This window comes from Somniosus microcephalus, chromosome 1 (genome assembly GCF_052327205.1).
Source record: "Somniosus microcephalus isolate GS21.2 chromosome 1, FLI_Smic_1.0, whole genome shotgun sequence".
In the NCBI taxonomy this organism is placed as follows: Eukaryota; Metazoa; Chordata; class Chondrichthyes; order Squaliformes; family Somniosidae; genus Somniosus; species Somniosus microcephalus.
This window is the reverse complement of record NC_140987.1, coordinates 263,393,984-263,402,938: the sequence shown is the minus strand read 5'-3', so window position 1 is coordinate 263,402,938 and position 8,955 is coordinate 263,393,984.

The window sequence follows — 8,955 nt, the reverse complement described above, 5'->3', positions numbered from 1 at the left end:
GGAGTAGGCCATTCGGCCCTTCGAGCCTGCTCCGCCATTCAATGAGGTCATGGCTGATCATCCAAATTCAGTACCCGGTCCCTGCCTTCTCCCCATATCCCTTGATCCCTTTAGCCTTAAGAAATATATCCAACTCTTTCTTGAATATACTTAATGAACTGGCCTCCACCGCCCTCTGTGGCAGAGAATTCCACAGGTTCACCACTCTCTGGGTGAAGAAATTCCTCCTCATTTCAGTCCTAAATGACTTACCCCTTATCCTTAGACTATGACCCCTGGTTCTAGACTCCCCGGCCATCAGAAACACCCTTCCTGCATCTAGTCTGTCCAGGCCTGACAGAATTTTATAGGTTTCGATGAGATCCCCTCTCAATCTTCTAAACTCCAGTGAGTATAAGCCCAATCGACACAATCTCTCCTCATACGTCATTGTTGCCATCCCAGGTATCAGCCTGGTGAATCTTCGCTGCACTCCTTCCATGGCAAGAACGTCCTTCCTCAGGTAAGGCGACCAAAACTGCACACAATACTCAAGGTGTGGTCTCACCAAGGCCCTGCACAACTGCAGCAAGACATCCTTGTTCTTGTACTCGAACCCTCTTGCTACGAAGGCCAACATACCATTTGCCTTCTTAACCGCCTGCTGCACCTGCATGCTTACCTTCAGCGACTGGTGTACAAGAACACCAAGGTCTCTTTGCACTTCCCCTTCTCCCAATCTATTGCCATTCAAATAATAATCTGCCTTCCTGTTTTTGCCACCAAAGTGGATAACCTCACATTTATCCACATTATACTGCATTTGCCATGTTTCTGCCCAATCACCCAACCTGTCCAAATCGTGCTGGAGTTTCACGACATCCTCCTCACAGCATACCCTCCCAGCCAGCTTTGTGTCGTCTGCAAATTTGGAGATATTACATCCAATTCCCTCGTCCAGATCATTAATATATATTGTGAACAGCTGGGGTCCTAGGACCGATCCTTGCGGTACCCCACTAGTCACTGCCTGCCACTCGGAAAACGACCCGTTTATTCCAACTCTTTGCTTTCTGTCCGCCAACCAGTTCTCTATCCAAGTCAATACCTTGCCCCCAATCCCATGTGCCTTAATTTTGCACGCTAATCTCTTATGCGGGACCTTATCGAAAGCCTTCTGAAAGTCCAAATACACCACATCCACTGCTTCTCCCTTATCTATTTTACCAGTTACATCCTCAAAAAATTCCAGTAGATTAGTCAAGCATGATTTACCTTTTGTAAATCCATGTGGACTTTATCCGATCCAGTCACTGCTTTCCAAGTCCTCTGCTATTACATCTTTTATAATGGACTCTAGCATTTTCCCCACTACCGATGTCAAGCTTACCGGTCTATAATTCCCCGCCTTTTCTCTACCACCTTTTTTGAATAGTGGGGTAACATTAGCTACCCGCCAATCCAGGGGTACCATCCCAGAGTCTATCGAGTTCTGGAAGATGACCAGCAATGCATCTACTATTTCTAGGGCCACTTCCTTAAGTACCCTGGGATGTAGATTATCAGGCCCTGGGGATTTATCGGCCTTCAGTCCCATCAATTTTCCTAACACCATTTCCCTACAAATACTCATTTCTTTCAGTTCCACCCTTTCATCAGACCCTATGTTCCCCGGCATCTCTGGGAGGTTATTTGTGTCCTCCTTTGTGAAGACAGAACCAAAATATGTACTTAGTTGGTCTGCCATTTCTTTGTTCCCCATTATAAATTCCCCCGATTCTGACTGCAAGGGACCTACGCTTGACTTCACCAATCTTTTTCTCTTCACATATCTATAAAAGCTTTTACAGTCAGTTTTTATGTTCTCTGCAAGCTTACTCTCATATTCTATTTTCCCTTTCTTAATTAATCCCTTTGTTCTCCTTTGTTGAATCCTAAACTGCTCCCAATCCTCAGGATTATTGCTTTTTCTGGCCAATTTATATGCCCTCTCCTTGGACCTTATGCTATCCCTAATTTCCCTTGTTAGCCACGGTTGGGTCACCTTTTTTGTTTTATTTTTATGCCAAACTGGGATGAACAAATTCTGTAGTTCATCCATTCGGTCTTTGAATGTTTGCCATTGCCTATCCACCGTCAACCCTTTGAGTGCCATTCCCCAATCAATCCTACCCAACTCGCTCCTCAGACCAGATTCATACCAGCATTACATAAGAACATAAAAACATAAGAAATAGGAGCAGGAGTAGGCCATTTGGCCCTTCGAGACTGCTCCACCATTTAATGAGATCATGGCTGATCTTCTGACTCATGTCCACTTTCCCGCCCGATCTCCATATCCCTTGATTCCCTTAATATTCAAAAATCTATCCATCTCTACCTTGAATATACTATTTCTTTCCTTCTGGAAGTTACTCTTAACTTCTGTGCTGTGAATTTCGATGACCTCCATTGCTAAACCAAGTACTTGATTCTGAAAACTACCTGGTATCAAAGATTAAGGCCTAGAAATTCGTCTCGGGCAGTGACACATAACGGGCGGTATCGGATCGGCCGCTCGTTATACACAGCGCCTGATGTTCAGGTCCATTGCAGTCAATCATAGAATCATACAGCACAGAAGGAGGCCATTCAGTCCATCATACCTGTGCAGGCTCTTTAAAAGAGCTGTACAATTAGTCCCACTCTCCTGTCCTTTCCCCATCTCAGTATCTCATTGTTTGTGATTTGCCCAAATGTCCCTTTGGAAGGGTTGCGCAGAGGTGTCATGAGCTTGGGAGAGCTTGTTAGCATGCATTGTTTGCCATCTACTCAGGAGATTTGAATACCCCCACAGGGATCTTTTAGCCACCTTTTCAGACCTTGGCTGCACCAAATGGTTAAAGAAAGGGCTCCTAATTGTTTACAATAGCAAAATACTGTGGATGCTGGAAATCTGAAACAACAACAGAAAATGCTGGAAACACTCAACCGGTCAGGCAGCATCCGTGGAGAGAGAAGATAAGAACATAAGAAATAGGAGCAGGAGGAGGCCATTTGGCCCTTCGAGCCTGCTCCGCCATTCAATGAGATCATGGCTGATCTTCTACCTCAACTCCACTTTCCTGCACTATCCTCATATCCCTTGATTCCATTAATATCCAAAAATCTATCGATCTGTGTCTTGAATATACTCAATGACTGAGCCTCCACAGCCCTCTGGGGTAGAGAATTCCAAAGATTCACCACCCTCTGAGTGAAGAAATTTCTCCTCCTCTCAGTCCTAAATGGCCGACCCCTTATTCTGAGACTGTGACCCCTGTTTCCAGCCAGGGGAAACATCCTCCCTGCATCTACCCTGCCAAGCCCTGTAAGATTTTTGTATGTTTCAATGAGAGAAACAGAGTTAACGTTTCAGGTCGATGACCCTTCGTCAGAACACAATTGATTTTTTTAGCACCATAAATATGGTGTTAGTATTGGCTTTCTAATAAGAGTACTCACCTGTAGAGTTACTGGGGGGAGTCTTTACTTACTGACACGCTGGGAGCGCTGGGGTGGGGGGGGGGCGTCCAGTAACATGTGGGAAACACAGAAGTCTGGGTCTTCCTGCACGCTGTGGAGATTTAATTCCACACCGTGCATCTTTCGTCATCGACAGGGAGCACTCCGGAGGAGACCGCAGGACCAGGTAGGTTTGATCCCTGACTCCGGGGGTATAAGACCCCAAGGGGGTCCGATTCCCGACCCTCGGGGGGTCCGTTCCCCAAACCTGGGAGGGTCTGAGCCCTGACCCCGGGGTGGGGGGGGAATTCCGATCCCGGGGGGTTTGTATGGGTTGGTCTGATGGTGGGGGAGCTTGGGGAGCCAGGAGGAAGCACTCCTGCTCCTCCTGGCCCACAAGGAGTGAGCCCCGAGGCTGCCCTCACCTCGCTGCAGCTGCCGGGTTTCCCGAGGCCCAAGAAACCTAGCCGGCCACAGTTCTTCTGTGATTATCTTAGGCTCCTGAGTTGAACACCATGATGAGCCTTGATTTCAACACAACAGGTGGACACTACAGGGAGGAGGAATTGCGTTGAACTTTGTAATTGGAACATAGAAGGGATGAGAGAGGAAAGTTCAGACAAATAGTGGCCATGGCGGTGTCAATAAAATAGGAAAAGAAAAGAACAGTGGTAGAAATCAGGAACTCTCTCCCCCAAAAGCTCTTGAGGCCGGGGGTCAATTGAAATGTCAAAACTCAGATTGATAGATTTTTGTATGGGTTGGTTAGGCGGGTCGATGGAGTTAAGATACAGATCAGCCATGATCTAATTGAATGGCAGAAAGGCTCGAGGGGCTGAATGGCCTCCTGCTGTTCCTATATCAGAAAGAGGGAGATTGAAGGTGAGAAAAGGATTACCTATTATTGGTTGGTGAGTATTTCTCTCTTTCTCGCTTTTTTCCAAACATAATTTTGTGGTTTATACTTTCTAGGGTCTCTGTTGTATAGCGGGGAGTGCTAGCAAACAAGGGCCCTTGAGTAAATCATTTAATTGTAGTGTAATTAGTGGCATTAATTTGATTAAATTTAATTTGAATTAATTAAAGGGTAATTCATGGCAGCACAGCTCGGCCCGGTGGTATGCTCCTACTGCACTATGTGGGAAATCAGGGACACTTCCTGTGTCCCTGATGACCATGTGTGCGGTAAGTGTATCCAGCTGCAGCTACTGACAGACCACTTTGCAGCGCTGGAGCTGCGAATGGATACATACTGGAGCATTTGCGATGCTCAGGACATCGTGAATAGCATGTTTAGGGAGTTCGGCACACCACAGGTAAAGGCTGCACAGGCAGGAAGGGAATGGGTGACCACCAGGCAGAATAGTAGGCACAGGCAGGTAGTGCAGGGGTCCCCTGTGGCCATCCCCCTCTCAAACAGATATACCACTTTAGATATTATTGAGCGAGATGGCTTATTGGGGGAAGGCAGCAGCAGCCAACTTCCTGGCACCATGGGTGGTCCTGCTGCACAGGAATGGAGGAAAAAGAGTGGGAAAGCTATAGTGATAGGGGATTCTATTGTAAGGGGAATAGATAAGCGTTTCTGCGGCCACAAACAAGACTCCAGGATGGTATGATAGCAAAACACTGCAGATGCTGGAAATCCGAAATAACAACAGAAAATGCTGGAAAAACTCAGCAGGCCAGGCAACATCTGTGGAGAGAAATTAGAGTCGACGTTTTGGGTCTAACCCTTTTTCAAAACTGGAAAGGAAATGAAATAGATCGAAAGGCAGGGCTGCGAGAGAACAAAAGAAGTAAAGAGACATTAAGACGTATTCAAAACGAGACGAGATGGTGATAGGACTAGTGGAGACAAAAGATGGCTCAGATTAGGTGTGAAATGTTCTGGCAGAATGAGAGACAGCTGCCATGTGGGAGAGAGGAAAAAAAAGGAAAGGGAGGGGGGAAAGGGAAAAACCAAAACAAAGGGGTGGATAAAAAATATAAGTAAAAATGTAATAGGGGCCGAGGTTATGATCTGAAATTGTTGAACTCGATATTGAGTCCGGAAGGCTGCAAAGTGCCTAATCGGAAGATGAGGTGCTGTTCCTCGCGTTTACGTTCAGCTTCCGTGGAACAATGCAAGAGGCCAAGGACGGTGAGGTCCGAGTGGGAATGGAGCGGTGAATTAAAATGACAGGCGACTGGAAGCTCGGGGTCACCCTTACGGACTGAACGGAGGTGTTCAGCAAAGCGGTCACCCAATCTGCGTTTGGTCTCCCCAATGTAGAGGAGACCGCATTGTGAGCAGTGAATACAGTATCATTCACTTTGCCTCCAATTTCCACCCTTCCCTCACCTTCACATGGTCCATCTCTGACTTTTCCCTTCCCTTCCTCGACTTCTCCGTCTCCATCTCTGGGGATAGGTTATTGACCAATATTCACTACAAGCCCACTGACTCCCACAGCTACCTGGACTACACTTCCTCCCACCCCACCTCCTGTAAGGACTCTATTCCATTCTCCCAGTTTCTCCATCTCCGCCGCATTTGCTCCGACGATGCCACCTTCCACACCAGTGCTTCCGACATGTCTTCCTTTTTCCTCAACCGAGGATTCCCCTCTACCGTGGTTGACACGGCCCTCGACCGTGTCCGTTCTATCTCCCGCACTTCTGCCCTCACCCCTGCCCCGCCCTCCCGGAACCACGATAGGGTTCCCCTTGTCCTCACCTTTCACCCCACCAGCCTCCACATTCAACGGATCATCCTCCGCCATTTCCGCTATCTCCAAAGTGATCCCACCACCAAACGCATCTTCCCCCCCCTCCCCTTTCAGCATTCTGTAGGGACTGCTCCCTCCGAGACACCCTAGTCCACTCCTCTATCACCCCCAGCACCCCTTCCCCTTCGCCTGGCACCTTACCATGCAAGCGCAGGAGATGTAACACCTGCCCCTATACATCCCCTCTTCCCACTGTCCAGGGCCCCAAACACCCCTTCCAGGTGAAACAGCGATTTACTTGTACTTCTTACAATCTAGTATACTGTATTCGCTGCTCATGATACGGTCTCCTCTACATTGGGGAGACCAAACGCAGATTGGGTGACCGCTTTGCGGAACACCTCCGTTCAGTCCGTAAGGGTGACCCCGAGCTTCCGGTCGCCTGTCATTTTAATTCACCGCTCCATTCCCACTCGGACCTCACCGTCCTTGGCCTCTTGCATTGTTCCACGGAAGCTCAACGTAAACTCGAGGAACAGCACCTCATCTTCCGATTAGGCACTTTGCAGCCTTCCGGACTCAATATCGAGTTCAACAATTTCAGATCATAACCTCGGCCCCTATTACATTTTTACTTATATTTTTTATCCGCCCCTTTGTTTTGGTTTTTCCCTTTCCCAACCACCCGCCCCCCGCCGCCCTTTCCTTTTTTTCCCCTCTCCCACATGGCAGCTGCCTCTCATTCTGCCAGAACATTTCACACCTAATCTGAGCCGTCTTTTGTCTCCACTATTCCTATCACCATCTCGTCTCGTTTTGAATACGTCTTAATGTCTCTTTACTTCTTTTGTTCTCTCGCAGCCCTGCCTTTCGATCTATTTCATTTCCTTTCCAGTTTTGAAAAAGGGTTAGACCCAAAACATTGACTCTAATTTCTCTCCATGGATGTTGCCTGGCCTGCTGAGTTTTTCCAGCATTTTCTGTTGTTACTCCAGGATGGTATGTTGCCTCCCTGGTGCAAGGGTCAAGGGTGTCTCGGGGTGGCTGCAGGGCATTCTGGAGGAGGAGGGCGAACAGCCAGTTGTCGTGGTGCATATAGGTGCCAACGATATAGGTAAAAAATGGGATGAGGTCCTAAAAACTGAATATAGGGAGTTAGGAGGTAAATTAAAAAATAGGACCTCAAAGGTAGTAATCTCAGGATTGCTACCAGTGCCACGTGCTAGTCAGAGTAGAAATAGCAGGATATTTCAGATGAATACGTGGCTAGAGGAATGGTGCAAGGGGGAGGGATTCAAATTCCTGCGAGATTGGAACCAGTTCTGGGGGAGGTGGGACCAGTACAAACTGGACAGTTTGCACCTGGGTGGGACCGGAACTGATATCCTAGGGGGAGTGTTTGCTGGTGCTGTTGGGGAGGGTTTAAACTAAAATGGCAGGGGTTTGGGAACCTGTGCAGGGAGACAGAGGAAAGGGAAGCAAGGATAGAAACAAAAGACAGGAAGGAGTAAAGCAAAAGTGGAAGGCAGAGAAATCAAGGGTGTAACTCAAACAGGGCCACAGTAAATAATAATTCTAAAAGGACTAAGAGTGTTAAAAAAACATGCCTGAAGGCTTTGTGTCTTAATGCGAGTAGCATTCGTAATAAGGTGGGTGAATTAGCTGTGCAAATAGATGTAAACGGATATGATATGATTGGGATTACGGAGACATGGCTCCAGGGTGACCAAGACTGGGAACTCAACATCCAGGGGTATTCAATATTCAGGAAGCACAGGAAAAAAGGAAAAGGAGGTGGGGTAGCATTGCTGGCTAAAGAGGAGATTAACACAATATGAAGGAAGGATATTAGCTCTGATGATGTGGAATCTGTATGAGCAGAGCTCAGAAATACCAAGGGGCAGAAAACGTTAGTGGGAGTTGTATACAGACCCCCAAACAGTAATGCGGAGGTTGGGGATGGCATTAAATGGGAAATTAGAGACGCGTGCAATAAGGGCACAGCAGTTATCATGGGTGACTTTAATCTACATATAGATTAGGCTAACCAAATTAGTAACAATACTGTGGAGGAGGAATTCCTGGAGTGTATATGGGATGGTTTCCTGGACCAATATGTCGAGGAATCAACTAGAGATCAGGCAATCTTAGACTGGGTATTATGTAATGAGAAAAGAATAATTAGCAACCTTGTTGTGCGAGGCCCCTTGGGGGCGGAGCAATCATAATATGATAGAATTCTTCATTAAGATGGAGCGTGAAGTAGTTGACTCAGAGACTAGGGTCCTGAATTTAAATAAAGCAAACTACGATGGTATGAGGCGCGAGTTGGGTAGGATTGATTGGGGAATGTTACTCAAAGGGTTGACGGTGGATAGGCAATGGCAAATATTTAAAGATCGCATGGATGAACTATAGAATTTGTTCATCCCTGTTTGGCATAAAAATAAAATAAAAATGTTGACTCCACCGTGGCTAACAAGGGAAATTAGGGATAGCATAAGATCCAAGGAGAGCAAATATAAATTGGCCAGAAAAAGCAGTAAACCTGAGGATTGGGAGCAGATTAGGATTCAGCAAAGGAGGACAAAGGGATTAATTAAGAGGGGGGATATAGTTTATGAGAGTAAGCTTTCAGGGAACATAAAAACTGACTGTAAAAGCTTCTATAGATATGTGAAGAGAAAAAGATTGGTGAAGTCAAGCGCAGGTCCCTTGCAGTCAGAATCAGGGGAATTTATCATGGGGAACAAAGAAATGTTAACCAATTAAATACATACTT